This window comes from Podarcis gaigeae, assembly GCF_964106915.1.
Source record: "Podarcis gaigeae genome assembly, chromosome: 10".
In the NCBI taxonomy this organism is placed as follows: domain Eukaryota; kingdom Metazoa; phylum Chordata; class Lepidosauria; order Squamata; family Lacertidae; genus Podarcis; species Podarcis gaigeae.
The window spans coordinates 25,130,027-25,151,362 of record NC_139686.1 but is presented as its reverse complement, the minus strand read 5'-3'; the positions used below and the strand labels follow the sequence as shown (position 1 = coordinate 25,151,362).

Below are 21,336 nucleotides of genomic sequence, written 5' to 3'. Positions count from 1 at the left end.
CTTTGCACTTTGAGCAGGCAGCATAAGCTTGGACAAGGGTAGTCAACCTTGTGTTCTCCAGGTGTTGTGGACTACAACTCCAAACAACTCTAGAGGGCATCACAGTGGCTACTTCTGTACTTGCACAACTCAAGACTACAAGGAAATGGTGAAGGGGACAATTGGTGGTGTCAGGGAAAGGGCAGAGGAGGAATGGTGGAGACTGCCTCTCCAGCCTGAGTCTTCCAGAGAAGAAGAAGACAGTTCAGAATTACAACAGGTGGTTGAGGGAGATGAAGGGAGAAGTTGGGAAATAATGGGAGAGGAGGAAGAGGCAGAGCCGGAACAGCTGGCTGAGACGTCATCACTAGGAAGCATTCCGGACCCCGCTTCTCCCAACGAGCCTTAAAAGTAGGAGAGCAAAGTGCTCAGAAGCAAAGGGCCCTCAGCGCCACCCATAGAAGTTATGGCGAATGAGGAAGTGGGAGAGAAGGGGAGGGGAGATTTACTCAGAGCAACACAATTAATCCAAGAGACTGCATTTCTACGCCTCTCTCTGTGAATATTGAATAAACAACATAGGTAAGAACTTCCCTTGTCTTATCCATTCCTGGCAATCGACCATGCAGGGTTGGATCCTCTGATGCCTGACAGGTGGCAAGTTTAAATGCTGCAATATCATCCGGTGGTGCATGTGGTGCCCATCAGCTCCAAACAGCATAGACAATAGCAAGGGATAAAAGATAAGATACGACAGGGAGAGAGGATTTTGCAGTTTCATATCTCTTTTCTTTTATTCTAGTTTCTCTCTTGTTATTATTCTTTGTAGATTACTTCATTCTTTTTATTATATCGTGAAATTTTCCAATAAAACGTTTCAAAAAAGAAAAAGAAAAAGAAAGACAAGGGTCATGGGAGTTGTGGTCCAAGACATCAGGAGGGCACCAAGTTTACTGCCCCTTTAGAATCATAGAATTGCAGAGTTGGAAGAGACCCCTGACGACCATCTACTCCAAACCTCTTGCAATGCAAGAATATGCAGCTGTCCCATCTGGGGATTGAACCTGCAATCTTGGTATTATCAGCACCATGCTCTAACCAACGGAGCTATCCAGTCACTAGCAGTATGCAGCAGTGTATTTGTTATCACATTCTCTTGTAACATTTTCATCAAGGTTTAACATTTAACGAGACCAAGTCAAAACAGGGATTTGCTCTTTTTACAGAATGCTTCCAAGAATCCAGCAATGTAAGCACTAAGATTTACTTAAAGGCTAAGAGGTATTATACCTCCTATTCCATTCGCAAGACATATGTTTATGTATCCATCCCCAGGCTGGGAAAGCTGGACAAGAGAGTGAGTTTTCTTGTGATAACTACCCAAACTAAATACAACCAAATTTAACTTGTCCCCAAGATGAGACACCACCTCTAAATTATGAACCATTGAGGTATAAGAAATTACAGTTGCAACGCTATACACACTTACCTGGGAGTAAGCCCCATTCAACTCAGAGCGGCTGACTGGTGATTCGACATACAAGACTGCACTGCATTAATATAGTATTATTTATTTATTATGAGCATATGGCTAGTGAGTTATCCTACCTAGTTTGCCCTGGGTGGTGAAGGAGCTGTTTTGCACATCAAAAGAAATTGACAGCAAGTTGGCCTGCAAAATTCATCAGCTTCTGCAGATGGCAAATGTGTTCAGTTACTTGCTTTCCACCTGCAAAGCTTCACCCAAGAATAAAATAGTAAGAAAGCACAGTACAGATACCATTTGTTTCAATGGGTCTAGCATCAGAAAAATACTCGGGTTTCAAATTGCCGGGAATACTTTCTAGATTAAAAGCACCAACAGCAACAGCCCACATGTGAAATACATTATCTTGCCAATCTCCAAATCAAAAGAGATAAAGGAATGATTCATTCAACTGCCAGATCTGTGCAATTTAAGATGCTTTAAAAAAAAGGATGACAATTTTTTACCTGAACACTGAAGTGTCTAGGGCTGAAGTCATCTTCCCCAACTGTTGTGTTGCATGAGTCAATACAAAAAAGAAAGCCCTCCATGCAGTAAGATGATAATGTTTGCAAGCTGATTACTACAGTGGCTTTCTGGGGAACCCAGCAATTTAAAGTTGTTTTAGTATTTCTATTGTGATTTTTAAAAATTGCATGTTGCTTTTATTGTAAGCCACCTTGTGGGTTTGGCCCAGACCAAAAAGTGAAGTACAAATTGAGTGAGTAAACAAACAAACAAACAAACAAACAAACAAACAAACAAACAAACAAAACTTGAGGGTCCTTGGAAGGTTAAGGGTGCGGAGTTCATTGGTGCAAAGAGCCCACGTCAATCCCAGGTATGTCCAGGGAAAGATGCTACCAGTCAATGTAGATAATATAGAACTGGTTGGTTTATTTGTTTTTTTAAACTTACTTTTCTATTCTGGCCTTGTTTCCATCATGAAGCCCAAGGTAGTATAGATGTGGTTCCCAAGAGGTCACCCATCCAGTAACTGACTCAACCCAGATCTGCTTAGCTTCAGCACGGCGGCGGCTTTGTCTACCTTCAGACCACACCCTGGGACTGTCTCTTCAGAGTGAGGGCAATGCTGATACGGAAAGCATTGCCCTCTCTCTCAATTGGCTGTACGCTCTCAGATAAGCTGATCTTCCTTGCAACCAGATTTTTTTCACACATTGTGAGCACATTCATGTGTTCTCTGACTGGCTAGGATAAATCATATTACTATTTCAAGAAACGGGATCTTGGAGAAAATGGCACCAATGGTGCTCTAACAGCAGAAGATGGCAAAAACAGCCATGAAGAAAAACAAAACAAAGTTGAACCTTCACATAATGCCCCCCCTCCCTCCCCAGAACCATTTCAGCCCAGATTGGAACTGAGCAAACAGTGGGTTGTGTCCAATGCTGTGGATAGGACAAGTTCTATTGGTGCAACGGGTCTTCCCCTCCCCTCACACACCTGCAAAATCTACTCTGAAGGGTCCCCTAACCCTCTGGAGCAGCTTTTGAGGGCACGCAAAGGGCTGGAGGAGACAAGAGAGGAAGAGGAAGCTCTGTTGCACCAGTGGAGCTATGGCATTGGCTATGGCCCACTCTGTGCGGCCTTAGTGAAACATCTTCACCTAACCTATGGTATGCAAGGGCTAAACTAGGCAGAAGGAGACAGATAGCAAACCATTCACATTCCTGTTGTAAGCTCAGCATTTCTACTTTATTCATAAATTAACAAAGAGCCACTCTAAAACCCAACCATAACTTCCTGTACTTTTCATTACTCAAGAGGATATGTGGTAGTGGGAAATAAAGCATATTTTTCGCACGGGGTTTGCTGCAGCACAAAAACAAAGAAGCAATCTGTGGATCTAGCTCTATTCTCTGGTTATACTAGTCTGGCTCGGCTCTGCACTCCGAACAAACTATTAGAAATTGTTGCCACATTTGAGCCCCTGAGGAAAGCTCAATTTGCCCAGCGTTCTAATCCTATGGTCCTCAGTCAAAGCACTTGGTGGTGGAAAATTTGCCTCAGGGGCAGGACTGGACCTAGAAGGATTCATTGTTCTCTTACAAAACCAGTAACTAAGGAAGTTTTGTCGGTTTCCTAATGACCTGAACCAATACATTGCCTCAGAAACACACAAAGCCAGGACTGAAGGGTCACTCTGTGTTGGCACAATCTCTGCTGCAGCAGGAGATATGGCGCCACAGGTCAGACTTCATCCCAGCCTCTACTCTGGCATATCATCAGCCATTGATTCTGCTGCTCCATTTCAGTTCCTCAGCATTGCCACCAATCAACAGTCAGCTTTCAGGACTGGCTTTTGCAGTAATCTTATCCCAGCAGTTTCACCACTCTCCACTGCTTTAGCAAACTTCCCAAGGAGGAGGTGGCCACAAAATGTTCTTGCTGGCTTTCAGCACCGTTGCTGTTGCCCATCCTCCCTCTCTATTTCTGTCTCTCTTTCATCCCAACCTTGGACTCCAACCCTTTTCAATTTCTCCAGCTGGCTCTTCTCAGTTTGGCTCCATCTACTTTTGAAGAGGTTTGCTCCTCACCTCAGGCTCAGCCTGGCCTCACATGTTATACAGAAGTGGTGACAGGGAAAGCCCAAGTGAATCACAACGCTTCTATTAGCCACCTCTTGTGTAAAGACGGAAAGGGGAAATATATAAGTTCCTCCAACAGATATTACAATAACAACAACAACAAACCGTAATAATAATTTAGTAGTAGTAATAATAATAGGTAAAGGTAAAGGGACCCCTGACCATTAGGTCCAGTCATGATCGACTCTGGAGTTGCGGCGCTCATCTCGCTTTATTGGCCGAGGGAGCCGGCGTACAGCTTCCGGGTCATGTGGCCAGCATGACTAAGCCACTTCTGGCGAACTAGAGCAGCGCATGGAAAGGCCGTTTACCTTACCGCCAGACTTTGACATGCTTTCGAACTGCTAGGTTGGCAGGAGCAGGACCGAGCAATGGGAGCTCACTCTGTCATAGGGATTCGAACCGCCGACCTTCTGATCGGCAAGTCCTAGGCTCTGTGGTTTAACCCACTGTGCCACCCGTGTCCCATAGTAGTAATAATAGAACAGCACTAATTTCATCTTTATTTCACTTTTCCTCCACAGAGCTCAAGTACATTGTTTCCCCTCCATATTGTGGGATAATCAGCCACATATAACCAACATGCTCATGTCTAATTAATGCATGAAGGGGTCAATGTCAGAGTCAGCTATCCTGCCAGGCTTAGCTAAGTCACTCTCCTTCACCTTGGGAGGAAGTTAATCAAGGCCTTTGTTCACTTTCAGTCTACCAGAGAAGCTCAATGAGTGAAGAGGTTCTTGGTTGCTCCAAGCTCAGACCACATGGCTCTAACAAGCCTCCCTTGAGTTCCTATACCAGCTATTTAGGAACTGTCACCTAACTGTAACTAAGCCAAGTTTTACGGCCTTTGTTTTCTGACTAATGTATGGAAAAGCACACGAGTAAACCATTTTTTAACTTACCAAACGTGTGGTGTTTTTCTATGCTACAGGGGAACTTTAGAACTCACAAGGGCATGTTTTAAAGGCCTAACAGCCTATATTTCAACACTGTACTTTGCTGCATGTTTTGCGATTTTAAATCTATGCTGGGTTTCTCTCACCAAAGAGCACTTGCCCCAAACCTGGATTTTGGCACCCAGAGAATTCTCCTCGATATACATATTTTTATTTGCTACCAACACACATTTTATTCTCATGGCAACCCTATGAGAGGAATTTGACTGTGAGAGAAGACATGTAAGAACATAAGAAGAGCTCTGATGGATCAGGCCAGTGGGTACTTAGTCCAGTATCCTGTTCTCACAATGGCCAACTGCGGGAAACCCTCAAGCAAGACGCGAACACAAATTGTCCTTTCCTTTTTGTGACTCCCACCAACTGATATTCAGAAGGATTACTGCCTCTGGCCATGGGGGCAGAGCACAGCCTTTGTGGCTTGTAGCCATCGATAGCCTTCAGCATTTGCCTAAACACACAAACGCTGAAAGTGTGGATGGTGGCAGGGGTACACATACAAGTCTCTCACACATCACTACAGCACTATGCACCTTGACTTGTCTGTGTCTGTCATTTCCTGTTATTGCTTCAGGCAGCAAGATGTCTTTGGCAGGCCCAATGCACAGCAAATCCGCAACTGGTCTTCCATCCCCCCCCACCTTGTTATGACTTATTTATTATTAAATGCAGCTGCCAATTTGCTTAGAACCTTTGTAGGGAGGAACTGCTCTTTAGTGTCAACACTGAACAAATGCCGAGCAGATGAAGACAAAATGTTTAGTTCCACAATGAGTAGAGCATTCTTAATGCAAGTCTGAGCCTCTGTTGAAGGCACCTGGGCTGAATCCAACAGAGTGATAAACACCTGAAATTACATAATGTTCTCCAAAGGGGTTACATAACCTATGCTCAGAATCACTGACAGTTTGGGTTTTGACTTGCAGCTTTTTGGATTGGGGCCGTGAGCACAACCTTGTTTTTCCCAAAGCTGTTATTAGATGGCAGTCTTAGTTGCTTGTTTCTATTTGATTTCCTATGGTATCATCTGTTTTTCACCATTACGGTCTCCCCGAAGGCACAGAATTATTTTTCTTTAACAAGCGAATCCCAAGCAGGTACCATCATACAGCCAACTCAGCACCATTCAAAAGTACCCTGGAGCTATTTTGTGCCCTGCTATCTCACTAAATACTTTTGGCCAAGATACAGAAATATCGTGTTTGGGTAACACCTGGGTGCAGGTGATTGCCCTGTACAAATATTGAGCAATTGCCTCCACCCAGTTTATCAGTTTGCTATATAGCAGCAACATGGATGAGCAAATATGCCTGAAAGTAAACTAGCAATGGCATTGGCTCTCCAGAAACACAATGTGTAAAACACAATTTAGCACAATTTCCAGAGGTTGAGGTTCTGTTATTCTGCAGGAGGGGTCGGCAAGGTTTACCTTGCCTGGGCTGGTTCACTCCAGCGGAGATCCCTCCGTGGCTGGATCGCACGCGCACCTGTGATTTCCGGCATCTGCATCTGCACAGACGTGATTTCCAGCACCGTGAAAGTGAGTCCCCGCGCTGCCCTGCACTAGTTTAGCACAGCATGCAGGGACTCGCCAATTGGGCAGCTCGGGGGCCAGTTGAATGACCCCCGTGGGTCGCTTTTGGCCCATGGGCCTTAGGTTGCTGACCCCTGTTCTGCAGCAACTTAAAGTCTTAACACAATCATTATGACATCAACTTTCATATATTAGATACCACTTAACCAGGTGCTACAAGAATTGTTGTTGTTGTTAGTTATTGCATTACACCTGATACATATAATATTTGCTCCATTTATCTTTTGCTGCTCTGCTCAGCCTGAAGCCTGCAAGGAGAATTGGCATAGTAACTGTCCAGGATAGGCTGAGGAGTGAGAAGGACCACAGATGCTGTGAAGTTGGTTATATGTGGTCAGTTTGGAAAGGTGTAAGGTAGACCAACAAGCAGAGTGTTTCTCCAGCAATATTCTGCAGCCAATACTGCCTCTGGCACAGAGGTTGCAAGCAACACTAACCCTGCCCTTTTCCTGGGAATTTTTGGTGGGCCAGTTCCTCTGGGAGCTCTCTCGTGAGCTGAGTCTTCCCTATCCTTTTGCCACTGAACTCTTCAAAAGTGCCAGCTCCCTGGGGCCCTGGGTACCTGAGCACCCACAAAATTCCCCAAGAAGGGGCCAGGCACCCACAAATTTCAGCACCAGGGCCATACACACTGCATGGCTCCCACAGCCCCGGGCACCCATGGTTGGCACTTCTGGAACTCTTCTTCTGATAGTGGGAAGTCTGAGTCCTGGACCGGACACTAAACCATACAGTTGCCTGGTTTGCACATCACAGTAAACTTACTATAGTATGGTTTACCATGACTGCATAAAAATGTGCTTGTTCCCATAGAGAAGTTTGCACTCACATAGTTCCTCCCTGGCTTTTTGGATTAGTGCAAGACTGCAGCTAAGTTTCGGCTGGGTGTTATGTCTGAGCCCAGGCTTGCCTCCTTAACAAAGACCTGTAACCAAAGGAGGAGCCTTGGGTATAGATTGTGCTTAAGGAGGAAGGACCTTAACTAAGATTCCAGGTTGGGACAGCAAGCTAAGCTAAACCTTGGCTTATCTGTCACTGACCTAAAAAGTCTGGAGAATAGCTGCAGACTCCATCTTAGGAGCCAGTACATTCACCCATTCACATTGAGCCATGGTTTGGCTGAGCATGACTTGTGAACATTGCCAGTGTCAACAGCTTCTGGCCATAAAATGATTAAATATAGTGCAGGGAACTTTGTGGCCTGCCCATAGAGAGCCAGTGAAGCGCTGGCCAAGTGGAAAGCCATTAAAATGCTGCAAAGGACTCTGGGGTTGCCCTGGAAATTCTGAGGACAAAGAACAAGGTGTGATGAAATCCTTCCATCTCCAAGTCCCACATCCTTGCAATCCCCTGCTTCTCTTGTCCCTCCCTGGCTTTTGGAAGCAGAAGAAATTATTTTATATATGTGTGTGTGTGTGTGTGTGTGCGCGCACACACACACACAACATTTAGCACTGACTCTTTTGGTCTAGTGCATACATCACTTAGGTAATGCTGAGCCAAGATGCCCCATCCAACTTTGCTGCGAAGTTTGTAGGAGGCATTTTAAAGGTCAAGGATCCAGAGGCACATGGAGCCTAGCAGGGCCTGTGTTTGTACTCTGCTCACCAAAAGGGCTCCACTTACCTCAGGATCCTGTTGTTGATTCACCAAGAGATAACCTAAGCAACCTCAGCATCCTGGTGCCTGAAATAACCTTGTGATCAACAGCATTCCTTGGAAAATGAACCCTTGTTCACTCTCAACTTGAAAGAGGGAATAACTGTGCTTTAATCTCCTCTTTCCTTTTCATGTCTCTCGTTTCCAAGCGAATTAGCCATACTGTATGGCTTCTAGTTATTTCCTTCCTATCCCCCTTAGGATCTCCACAGATCTGTCTACTTTTCACCACACTTGCCTTCTCCATGTTTGGCACCTGGGTCCTCTTTTCTCTCCTACCCCTTAGATTAAACCCGGTAATTTCTTGTACAATACAGATCGTTGTCTTTGCAATCCATCGCCCTTTCTGTTTGGTTATATACGGCATATTCCTTTATTCTAAGCTCTCGCCTCTTGCTTTATTGCTAATCCCACCTCATATACGTGCCACTTGCTATTTGGCATGCCATTACTTGCAGCTAAAAGACCTGAGCATGTGGTTCTCCTGTACACATGTCATTGCAGACACATGTGAACAAGGACACATGGTAATAATCTGGCTGCTCGGCCCTTGCTGTTTCATGAAATAATGTTGTGAACTTTCTCTTCATTTGTGTTTCCTACCTCCAGTAATTATGCACATTGGGGTGGACCCTTGCAGATCGTACCTTTGTAATCAACATAGGGTGAGGCTGACTGGAAATATGGGATTCTCTTGGATGGTGGATATTCCAAGAAAGAGCCTGCCCTTGACTGTGTGATTACAAAGCAATTTTGATCCAGTGCTTTGCCAGCCTGATGGCAAATACATTACCTCATGTTTATTTACTTCAATAGACTGTATGATCAAAAGCTGAACAGCAGAAGTAACTTCCTGGGTCCTCAACTAGATCCAACAAGTCACTTCACCATCTTGTTTTGAGCTCTGTTTGTGAGTGACTCATGCCAAACCTTTATTTCTACTCATGAATGCAGGTGTGATTAATTAATTATCCAACAGTTCATCTTTCCTTGTGCCAATAATTAAAATGGGGCAAAGCTGAGCTGCAGCTTTTTAGGAGGAATGGCAGGGTGGCGGTTATGAGTCTCTAGGTTGTTGGTTTAAAGCAGAAGTCTTTCATTCCTGATTAATTAATCGAGAAAGAGATATGGATTCTGTCTATTTCTAACACACATATGTTTCATTTCAATACCCCTGCTGGTTTAAAAAGCGGGTAGCTAAATACCGGTACCTAATCTCTGGTAAATGTTGTCATAAACACCACTCTTTGCAAAACAAGCAAATTCTGTGAGAAGCTGTAGCAACAAAAAATCATGGGCCCAGTTACAGCTGCACCAAATATTCAGCGGCAGGAACTTTGGGGGTGAATGCTGTGCCTTCCAAAGGGGACAAACCCTTGGTTTTTACCATTTGGGTCATAGCCATTATTTTGCAAGGTTGCTGTGGCTGTTGCAGTGTCTTGCCCCATCCCTGGTAATCCTATCCGATCAGGAACCTGGTAGTGAGAGTGACGATACTATGCAAGTCTATCTGAGTCTATGTGCCCTCAGCTCATCATGTGATTGATTCTAACCAATCAGGAGTTACCTCTCCACTACACCACCAACCAACTGTGTTTTAATGATAAGATTATATTGGTGGAAATTTGTTGTTTTATTGGCTTGTTATTGTAGTAAGGCATTCTGGGCTTAGCCTTGTGGTTGGAAAAAGCAGCATACAATTTCAGCAGATCTGTCAATTTCAGTTTCTCCCAATTTCTCATTTTCCTCAAACTTCTCCACATTTCCACATCAGTTTGCCATTTTTTTAAGTCCTGGTGAAAATTCACCAGCATTTTAGTTTAAATGTCTCCTCAATATACACATGCTTATATTCAGTTCCCCCTAATATAAACATTTTCATGTTGTTTTCACTAATGTGTGATTTTTATGCACCCAGAACTGCACTGCAAAATTCAAAGAGAGGTGGATTTCAGAGGATGCCTTGTTTTGATTCCCACATTGTTTCAGAAGGTGCAAATTACCGGTAGGTAAGTTTGCTGTTCAGTTGAATTGAATCAGTTTTCTCCCCCATTCCTCCTCCTAGGTAATGGGCATCATGCATCAGGGAGTTTCTCCACTGAAATTAAATGGAAGCTAGTTGAAAAACACCAAAGGAAAAATTGGTGTAGCTCATTTGAGGATACGGTTTCTGCTTTTCTCTTTCCTTTCTGTTTATCCTTAGCATCTGGCTTCAGTTTAAACTGCGGAGCCAGCTGGTCTATTTCTTCCTCTGCACATCAGAACCATTTCTTGGTCCTCGAATAAAAATGATCTTGCACAATTCCTCTTCATTTCAAAGAGGCTTGTGCAAGAGAATGTTTTGGGGGTCAAGATTAGCATGGTTTTCTTTAATGGAGATATTCCCCAAATTTTAATGTGTCATCAACTCCTCCATTGGTCATGATATAGTTGTGGGAGAATCACTTTTAAAAATCTGAAATACTTGGAATACTAAATTGAGAACAACTAGATGCCTGTATTACAAAACAAGAACATAAGAATGTCCTTTGCTGGAGGCAAGCAAACAAAGTGTGCACCTTATGTGATGATGCTAAACTAACAATGAACTCAGGTGCAGTTAAAACAGGGCTACTGAGATGCAGGTGGGCTTTGAAAGAACCTCAAGATTTGCAAATGGTTTTTAAAAAATGCAAACTGAAGTACAATAAAAGAATAGCAAAGGAGACAAACATTTACAGATCTCTCATGGGTGATTGTTATGTGATTGGAAAGAAGTGACAAGCATTGAAATCAGATAAACAATAAGGAAAGCAGCAATCAGATATAGCCCCTCCAAATGCCTGCGTGGGTTGCTGGAGGTCATGCACTCTCAAGAGAAGTATTTATGAAAGTTAGAAACAGAAGCCGCACTGTGCTTTTGCAGAAGTAGAACATTTCTGCAGGATTTGCCAAAATAGAAAAATACGGGGGAGAGGGAGAGGAGGGAACATCAGGGAGCACAATAAGCTCCCAAATAGCCCAGTAAGAGCCAAGTATGTTCACTGGGTGTTGGGTGAAGGGGGGTGGGTGGGGGGAGAGAAATGGAAAGATAGAAGCAGGAGGGAGAATGGAATGGAATATCCCGAAAGAAGGCATAACAGGCCAGAACACTGGACAGGAACACATTTGTTGTGAGTCCCAGACATCTGATACTTTTAGAAGCTATGCCAGTATAGTATAGTGGTCAGAGTGTTGGCCTAGGACTGTGGAAATGCAGGTTCAAATCCCCTCATTGGGTGGCCTTGAGCCAGTCATTATCTCCTAGTCTAACCAACTGCATAGAATTATTTCAAGAATAAATTGGAGGGGGGGGGGAAGCAACTTTAATTTATTACCCTGAGCTCTTTTGGCGAAACATACACTCTAAAGGCAATGAACAAATGTAAACAAGGCATGATGGTGAGGTGTTGGCCATCTCCTATTGCTTCTTCCTGGCGTCGGATAAATATGGAAACATAAACCATGATTTCATCCACCTAGGTTGTCAATCAAGACTCAGTGGGTCTTGTAACTATGGAAACTGTTCAGAGCTCACCAGCCAATTAATGCTCCCACATGTCGACTAGTAAGTTTTATCCCAGGAAAAATGAAGGAGAAAAATGTACAGATAATTGAGAGTAAGTAGGCACTGCAGAAATGAAAAGAACAGGGACCATAATGTGTTTCTCAGGAAAACACATGGTGTGCTGCCCACATTGGATTAAAAAAAGAAATCAGCATCTTCTAAAATATTAAGTGTACCAACCCCTAAGCAGATCAGCCCCAAAGACTCTTGTGTGTTGCTATACTACCAACATTACTTGAGCATGATTTTAACATCTTTATTTGAATCCTGGTGTGGGTGTGTGGGGAGGTGAGGTTGTGCACATAAATGTATAACCCAATGCAAATGTTCCTGGCAGTTTTGACATTCATACTTTGTAAAAAATAAAGGCAGCCTGGTTGTGGTGAGGCAAATCCATCTGTTTCCTCTTCGAGTGTTTAATGTACCTTCATGTTCACTGCTGTGCTTCACGTTCACGAAAGGGGGAAGCCTTTGGAATGCTTGTCCTCCCCACCCTCTTTCTGTTTGATTTTCTTCCACATCCCTCCATTTTCATAGAGTGCAGTTTCAGGACCCACCTCTGCTTTCCTTTCACTGAATCAATGAGTCATTGGTCTCGGATAGTTCATTAGTTAAGTCTCTTTACCCAATGAGGAAAAGATTTGAAACTGTATAGTAGCCCTGGGGACCAAGTTAGATGTGCTGAGCCTCATTTATTTCAACAGGTCCGGAAAAGTAAAACAAGCATTCAAGTTAAGGTTGCCGTACTTCCTGAATTTCTCATACCTAGCCGGTATACTGCGTGTAGATTTTGTAGTGTAGCTCAACAACTTTTGTGTCCAGATTTTCACTTTTTGCAATAATATGGCACCCCTAATTCAAGTTCCATTGAAATCAGCACAACTGGCACCTAACTTAATCTGAGCTGCAGTCATTCTGAGTCCACAATGCTGCAGAATGACACGGATTCCACCCAGTTATCACGTACTGGGTTCTAAAGTAATGGCAAAGTTATCAGGACATAGTAGAACTTGAGCTGGTAATCTGGGGATATATCAATCAGGATTAGATTTATCCTAGTATGCACTACCACTCCAACACTGCCCATAGTATGTAACTATGGGGCAACCAGCACCAGCAAAGTAGCCTCTTTACAATCAAGCTAAAGCAGTCTATCATGCAGGGTGGGGAACCAGTGGCCTCTTAGATGTGAACTACTTTGTTGGCATCCATCTGTCTCAGGAGAAAATGGAATGCACCTCCAGGGATGAAGTCAAACTGCTACGTTAGCAGCACCAAAGTGACCTTGACAGACACAAGATTGGGCATCTTATATGGAGGTCCTGGGCTGTTCAGAGGATAGGACTCTCATCTTGGCCTCACTGATGTGGTCTAAAGGAAAAGAAAGCAATACATTTGGCACTAACTTGGCTGCAGGAGCTGATGGAAGGAAGTATACAAGGTGCAACCCAACCATGCTAGGGACTTCACTTTGGATTTGTGTAGGGTTTAACTCCTTAGCCTTATCATTGCCTGATGGCATCTTGCAAGGCAGTGGAGGTTTCAGATCAGAGTTTTCCTTCTCCTAGATGGGCAACCTTCCCAGGTTGACGAACCCCATCTGCCCCTCACTTCCCTGTACAGCATGTGCAGAAACTGCCTCCTTGACCATTGGACCCACTATTGGTCTCATCCACTCAATCTGCCAGAGCCTTTACATGCAGAGGGAGTCCTTACCATTGGTGTAGCCTTGGGGTGCTGGGTGTGTGTGTGCGCGCAGTTGCCTCCCCTAAATCAAGTAAATACATATAAATAGTTAACTAACTGAATAATTGTGTCACAGATAACTTGGTTTCACTCCTCCTAACATAAAGTCTGCCCCCCAATAAATCCTGGCTACAGAAGGGTTTGAGACCCATTGGCTACCCTCACCTGGTTTAGCTGGCCAGGTGTAGCTGTTTCCTGGGGTGTGGCTGCTGTTGCATGCTGACAGCTTTTAGGAGCCAAAGGTGAGAGCTAAGTGCAGGATGGGGACCAAAGGTGGACAAACTACCCCAGAAGGAGGACGGCATGTCCCCCAGCAGGGGTACTACCCTTCTCCTAGCACCCCATACCATGCTGAATTAGGCAGGTTCACATTTAAATGCAAACTGAATTTAATTTCTCCCCAGTCTTTAGTTACCCGTGGTGGCTGAAGGAGCAACCATTCATTTCTCTTAATATTTCCAACAGACAGGGCTACAGCGGACACATATGATGCACTGGAAATAGAGAAAATTGTAACCATAGGAAGAAGCTGCTAGTGTAAGCGGCTTAACTTAAATCATCCGCAAGATTTGGATGCAGCAGAAGGTCATCAAGTCAAACTCTGTGGCTGGATTTAGCCAAGCACTGCATAGTTTCATTTCCACTAATAGTATTTGCTGCTAAGATAATTGCTGGTGTTCTTATTCCTAAAGCCCCTGAAAGGAAAATGATAGCGTGCAGGATCAAGGATTATCCTCCTTCCTATGTAGGAAGTTGCACAATCTGGAAAGTTGTGTGACGAGGATGGTCAGCATTTATACTGTGGTAGTGCCTGTAAGACTACAAACTCTGGGTCTTGTTCAGCTAGATGCTGTCCAAATATAATTAGGGGGTGGCTGCTTGCATGAAATGTCAGATATAAATATGAGGAGCCATGTCAGGAGTCAGTGGAAAAGTCTGCTTTGCACTGGGGATTTATTTAATAACCCAATAATCTGAACCTTAGAGAGCCTTAAACTCTTTAGAAATGGGGATCCTTACAATAAAGAGTCCAGAAACACATTTTTAACCAGATGTTTCAATTAACCCAGAAGATTAAACGAGTTTCCTAAGGGACATATCCTTTCCATTTATCAGCAGCAATAAACAGAACCGTTAAAATTATCTTCTATAAGAATGCCATATCAAGGTCACTCATCATGAGCGCATGAGGGAAATACAAGACAATGGTTTAGTAAGCCCAACCAGCTGTAGACTGGCTGTGTGTATTGTAATACTCGCCTCATTTATTTGGCCTGCCATGCTTCTCCCTGCCATTGGTCCCTAGCCACAAGTCTTGGCTGCAGAGCTGGTATCAGATGTCAGCATCCTCGGGTGCCTGCTGAGGTCATACCAAGGGGCCTTCTGCCAACCCGTAGGACTTCCTAGCCCTGCTGCTCCTTGCTGCTGCTGCTGCTGCCTGTTCATCGGTCCTCTCTGAGCATGTAAGCAGAGACAGGAGTGAGGAAATGGAGCAGCATGGTTCCTGTTCCTCTCTGAGTCTTTGTGTAGATAAAGTCCAAGATGAGAGAGGGCAAGCTTTTATCATTATATTTATTTCTGCTCCGCCTTTTCCTTTCCTCAAGAGGGACTTGAGGTAGAGGAGGAGATGAGCCTGCTAGTGGAGGGGACCCCTTTGAGGAGAACTTGCACAAGGGACCCCCAAAACCTGGAGCCCACCCTGCTTGACTGTGTACGTGTGTTCTCATTTGTCCCCTTCTCTCTTTTGCTAATACAGTGGTACCTTGGGCTACAAACACTTCAGGTTACAGACTCCGCTAACCTGGAAGTAGTACCTCGGGTTAAGAACTTTACTTCAGGATGAGAACAGAAATTGCATGGTGGTGGTGTGGCGGCAGCAGGAGGCCCCATTAGCTAAAGTGGTACCTCAGGTTAAGAACAGTTCCAGGTTAAGAACGGAACTCCGGAATGAATTAAGTTCTTAACCAGAGGTACCACTGTACCTAGAGGTGATTAAGGAGCACACTGTGAGGTGACCTAACACCAGTATTGAAGCCTGTTCATTACGATGCTTGTTGTGGTGCAACATGGTGGTCCCTGATAGCCATTGAGTGACACCCTCTAATTGGGCTTATTTGGATGGAGGGCTGACTCTGTAGGCTTATTACAATAATAATGGGGAACAATTTTCCCCAAGGAGCTGGGCAGTTCTTAAGAGCGAAATCTGAGGGAAATGATTGAATTTCAGATATACGAGTCTGAAGAATGAAGAAAGTATTGGTTAGCAGAAGGTAGAACAGCTGGGTGTCATTGTATTTTGAATATTTTTTAAAATATGTAACTGACGGACAGAAAATCAGAAGTCTTTTTATCTTTCCTCTTTCCCCCTTTCCTCTCTTATATTTCTCTCTTCCTTTTATCTTCGTTCTTCATTCTTCCTTTCTCGTTTGTTTTCCTTGCTGTCCACATGCAGCAGGAGAGGCCAGGAACCAACGTGAGTGACTCATTTTCCCACCTCGTGCTCACATGTGAGCGGTGGGTTGTGGGTAGGTGGTCCAATACAAATGAATGCACATGGGCATTTGTTTCCACAAAATATCATTAAGAGTGAGCTGCAAGGGGGAAAGTAAGTTCAGTTATTCCTGCAACCTACCACATGTAGAACGTATACGCGGGATGCATTGATAAATTGGACCTGAAATGAACAGCTTATCCAGATATTAGCTGTGTGGTCCCAAGTAGCTTTATAGTACTTAAAACTAACCTTGGAAAGATTAGGGAAACACCTGGATATTCGAATCACCCAGTGACAGGAACTAATATGCTATCGTCTACATAATCCTTACATTCATTGTTGCTGCGTTAGGACAAGGCTCCTATTTTAACAGATGCGCCCTTTGAAAAGCATCAAAAGAATAAAAGGCAGCCAATAGAGAGGAACAATCTGAGGATCCGACAGTATTTCAAGCCTGATGCAACAGGCCAAGACATACAGAATTAAAAAGAAATTGAAGCTCCCTTCCCGCCGCCCCCTCCATCTCCCAAGTTTAGGGCCATTACATTTGCTTGGTATGACAAAAATAGCTTCTTCTTATAAAATGAAATATCCATGCTAAGCCACAAAGCTCCAAAGTAACATCTGGTTCTTCTGCTAAAATATCATCCACTCCAGCCAGCTCTACAACCCCAGAGAGATCTTCCTATATCTTGCTACTGTCCTCTAAATAAGAGAGAGAGAGAGAGAGAGAGAGAGAGAGAGAGAGAGAGAGAAAGAAAGAAGGTTAAAGAAAGATGTAGCAGAATGCGTAAAGAAGTAAACATCCTGCAGCAGTCGACCACATTTACAGAGGTGGCTGATTTCGTTTTAGAAGCTGACCCAAAGTGGTTATGGATATCACAAGCACCACAATCTCTGATCTAGATCTCTGGTCCCATGGCAGTTACATGTGAGCTTGTAACATTTAAAGTCTCCTTTTACTTTTTTCTTTTCATAATCTCTGGTTGCACAGTACAAATGTTGAATCTATTTACAATTTAGAGCCGGGTATGTTTGTGAGGAACATGTAGCCCTCAAGATGCTGTTGGACTCCAAATCCCATCAGCCCCAGCGAGCATGGCCAAGGATCAGGGATGATGGGAGCTGTAGTCCAACAGCATCTGGAGGGCCACAGGTTCCCCAGCCCTGAGTGAAATCTCCTAACATCATAAAACAAATATAAGATATAAGAATATATAAGAAAGCATGTAATTGAGAGAATGATTGTCTGTGTGGAAGCATTTGGCCTGTAGCGCCTTTCCCACTTTGGCCTGCAGACCTGACTCCATGGCTTCTTCACGGTAAAGCTGAGAGCTCAGTTCTCCTTTCACCCGTTTCACAGTGAAGAATTATGAATATAGGAAGCTACTTTGTGCTGAATCAGGCCATTGGCCTATCTCACCCAGCACGGTCTGTTCTGACTCACAGCAGCTTTAAACAGGCCTGTTTGCACCCTATTGTATGCCATCAATTGTGGATGCCAAGGTCCAAGCATGGGATCTTTTGCATGCAACCCTTACATTGCCTCTCCCCATATGTGAAGGGCTGTGTGAGTTTCACCTTCCATGAAACTGGATGTTCTCACGCTTGCAGAGAAAAACAGATGAAAATTTGTTGCCAATGCCTTGTAAAACTGCAGAAGCAATGGGAACCCGGTAGACCTTTGAGATACTGCTATTTCAATTGCTTTTAGTCATCTTGACACCACTGTAGTGCATTAGTTGTGGGTTTATTCTGCTTTAGTGGTTGTTCCATGATGCTTCCCCAATGCTGCTACGTTATTACTGTCCGGAAGGGCTATAGCACAACAAAACAGGGCAAAAGAAAAAAATAAAATCCCTGAACAATTGTGGTATGGAAAGTTGTGGGATTTCAGCAGGAAATTACAAGATATGCATTAACGGGAAGATGTATGAAAGCCTCAAAACTTCTGCAGAGACAAACAGAACTGAAAGTGGGGTTGCATGTGGCTGCCCTGATAGCATCTTAAGCACATAGCATAATGAACACATGATTCAAAAGGACACTTGGAGGGACCCTGGATGTTGTATCATAGAAAGCACAAACTGATAGATCTAGGTTGGCTTTCACTCATAACATTTCCAGCTCTTTTGATTCTCCCCTTCACCTTGACAACAGAGGGAGAATTATAGTTTCCTTCATTTCCACAAAATGGGGAGCACTTTTCAAGTTTTACTTATGATGAGGCAGCACTAGAGACAGAAGGTATCTTTGCAATAACCTGTCTGGCTTAAGTAGGTGAAGCAGACTAGGAATCAGTGCTAGTCTTCAGTCTCCTTCAGGACCCTCTAATGCAGAAAAGAAAAAGAAACATTTCTGCACATCAACTTTGCCATATAAAACTGACCTCACCTGCACTCTGGAAAGTTAGTATGTTCTAAAGCATGTCCTACAATGTCTTGGAACATGATCAGCCAAATGGGCCATTAGTGTCCATTGTCTCTTGTCAACAAGTAGGCCATGCCCTACCTACAGAGAGATTCATTTTTCTCCTTTGCACAATGGGAAAACCTAGCTATATGCAGAATTCATCATGCGAAAGGCTGGGCTGGATGAATCCCAAGCCAGAATTAAGATTTCCGGAAGAAATATCAACAACCTCAGATATGCAGATGACACAACCTTGATGGCAGAAAGTGAGGAGGAATTAAAGAACCTTTTAATGAGGGTGAAAGAGGAGAGCACAAAATATGGTCTGAAGCTCAACATCAAAAAAACGAAGATCATGGCCACTGGTCCCATCACCTCCTGGCAAATGGGAAGAAATGGAGGCAGTGAGAGATTTTACTTTCTTGGGCTCCATGATCACTGCAGATGGTGACAGCAGCAATGAAATTAAAAGACGCCTGCTTCTTGGGAGAAAATCAATGACAAACCTAGACAGTATCTTAAAAAGCAGAGACATCACCTTGCCGACAAAGGTCCATATAGTAAAAGCTATGGTTTTCCCAGTTGTGATGTATGGAAGTGAGAGATGGACCATAAAGAAGGCTAATCGCCGAAGAATTGATACTTTTGAATTATGGTGCTGGAGGAGACTCCTGAGAGACCCATGGATTGCAAGAAGATCAAACCTCTCCATTCTTAAGGAAATCATCCCTGAGTGCTCACTGGAAGGACAGATCCCGAAGCTGAGGCTCCAATACTTTGGCCACCTCATGAGAAGAGAAGACTCCCTGGAAAAGACCCTGATGTTGGGAAAGATGGAGGGCACAAGGAGAAGGGGACGACAGAGGACAAGATGGTTGGATAGTGTTCTCGAAGCTACAAACATGAGTCTGACCAAACTGCGGGAGACAGTGGAAGACAGAAGTGCCTGGCATGCTCTGGTCCATGGGGTCACGAAGAGTCGGACACGACTAAATGACTAAACAACAACAACAATTACGGCAGTGTAATTTAGGTTGGAACGGCATAGACCATACTGCACACAGTCCCAGCTGCATGCTAACTCTGAAGGCTGCATATTCTTTCACCCGCTGCAGTTGGCCTTTTGAAGACAGGGGGACCTGTGCCATCCATATCTCCATAGAATTCTGAAGCAGGAAAATGGGGCATATTAGCAAGCACATCCTTGGGGATCAAAGCAAAGGTATCAGAGAAAAGCCTCACCTTTGATTCTAACCTTTGATTCAAATCAGTTCAGGTCCACTGCAAGGATTTATGAGATGCTACAATCCATTAGCTTAACGTGAACTTGATGTCAAATCATTTTTCTGTCAATTCTCACTTACATTGCTTCCTGCTCCATATTTTCCCTTAACAAGCACATGGAAGTGCCATTAAGGATATTGCAGTGGATGTTGGCTGTCTTTGTTCCTCAGATGGCTCATTTTATGTTTCCTTAGTTTTCCCTCCCTCCCTCCCTCCCTCCCTCCCTCCCTCCCTCCCTCTCCCTAGTAAAGCAAAAGCTTTCGAAATGAATGTTTTATCCTAAAATCACACAAAGGAAATGCCTTATTGTTGACGTAGGGATGCCACCAGAACCAGGGAAAGTTGGCACTTGCTGCTGATGCCCAAGCTATCGTTATTTCCTTCTTGTGCAGGGACTGGGCATGTTAATTCCCCATGTAATCTGTTCTTCTTCAACAGCAGAAAAATATAACTGAAGCATAACATCTGCTTTTTCCTTGCATGAGAGATATGTAGATTGTCTTTGCTGCGGGAGATTTTTCATCTCCTCGACAATGAGAGTGACACTGCGGAACTTGTGGCTTCCAAGGCCCTAAGAAATGGAGCATCCAGGAATCAGTTTGGGGACCCAAATTGGAAGTAAGACTGGGAGCCCATCCAAAGAAGGGACAGTTGGATGCAGAAGCAATGGTAAGTCAGGTGATTAATAATAATAATAATAATAATAATAATAATAATAATAATAATTTATTTGTACCCCCGCCCATCTGGCCAGGTTTCCCCAGGCACTCTGGGCGGCTTCCAACAGAGATTAAAAATACATTAAAACATCAGTCATTAAAAACTTCCTTAAACAGGGCTGCCTTCAGATGCCTTCTAAACGTCAGGTAGTTGTTTATCTCATTGACATCTGATGGGAGCCACTACTGAGAAGGCCCACTGCCTGGTTCCCTGTAACTTGGCTTCTCGCAGTGAGGGCCCTCAGCGCTGGATCTCAGTGTCTGGGTAGAACGTTGGGGTGGAGACGCTCCTTCAGGTATACTGGGCCGAGGTTATGAGCTCAGAACCTAAGAACATAGGAAGAGCCTGCTGCATCAGCCCATTGGCCCATCTAGTCTAGTCATCCTGTTCTCGCCATGGCCAACCAGGACCCTGTGGTAAGTCCCCAAGTGGGACTCAGGCACAAGAGCACTCTCCCCTCCCGCGGTTTCCAGCAGCTGGTGTTCAGAAGCATTGCTGCCTCAGCTGTGCAGGCAGCACATAACCATCATGGCTGGTAGTCTTCAATAGCCCTCTCCTCCATGAATTTGTCTCATCCTCTTTTAAAGCCATCTAGGTTAGTGGCTCCTGAGCGAAGTCCATCTGAAGGTGGGGTGTTAGCAGGAGCAATGATTCAGGTAAGCCAAAGGGAAGGCAAGCTGGTAGACTCAAAGTTAGGTGGAGAAACTAAGGAGGGGAGAGGGGGGAGGAAAGGAAGCAGTAAACAGGCAGTCTGGAGCAAGAATAGGCA

At 44.2% G+C, this 21,336-nt stretch overlaps 1 long non-coding RNA gene across 2 annotated transcripts in view; it reads right to left on the bottom strand.

Annotated features, from left to right (window-relative positions):
- LOC310826316 overlaps positions 1-21,336 on the bottom strand; it is a 66,112-nt gene that overhangs the window by 30,547 nt on the left and 14,229 nt on the right. Inside the window, exon 1 of one of the 2 annotated variants that reach the window (XR_014555734.1) lies at positions 1,469-1,507. The exons of the other annotated variant lie outside the window; for it this stretch is intronic. This is a non-coding gene — a long non-coding RNA (uncharacterized lncRNA). Of the gene's footprint in view, positions 1-1,468; positions 1,508-21,336 lie in introns of those variants that run through there. 2 annotated transcript variants of the gene reach the window in all.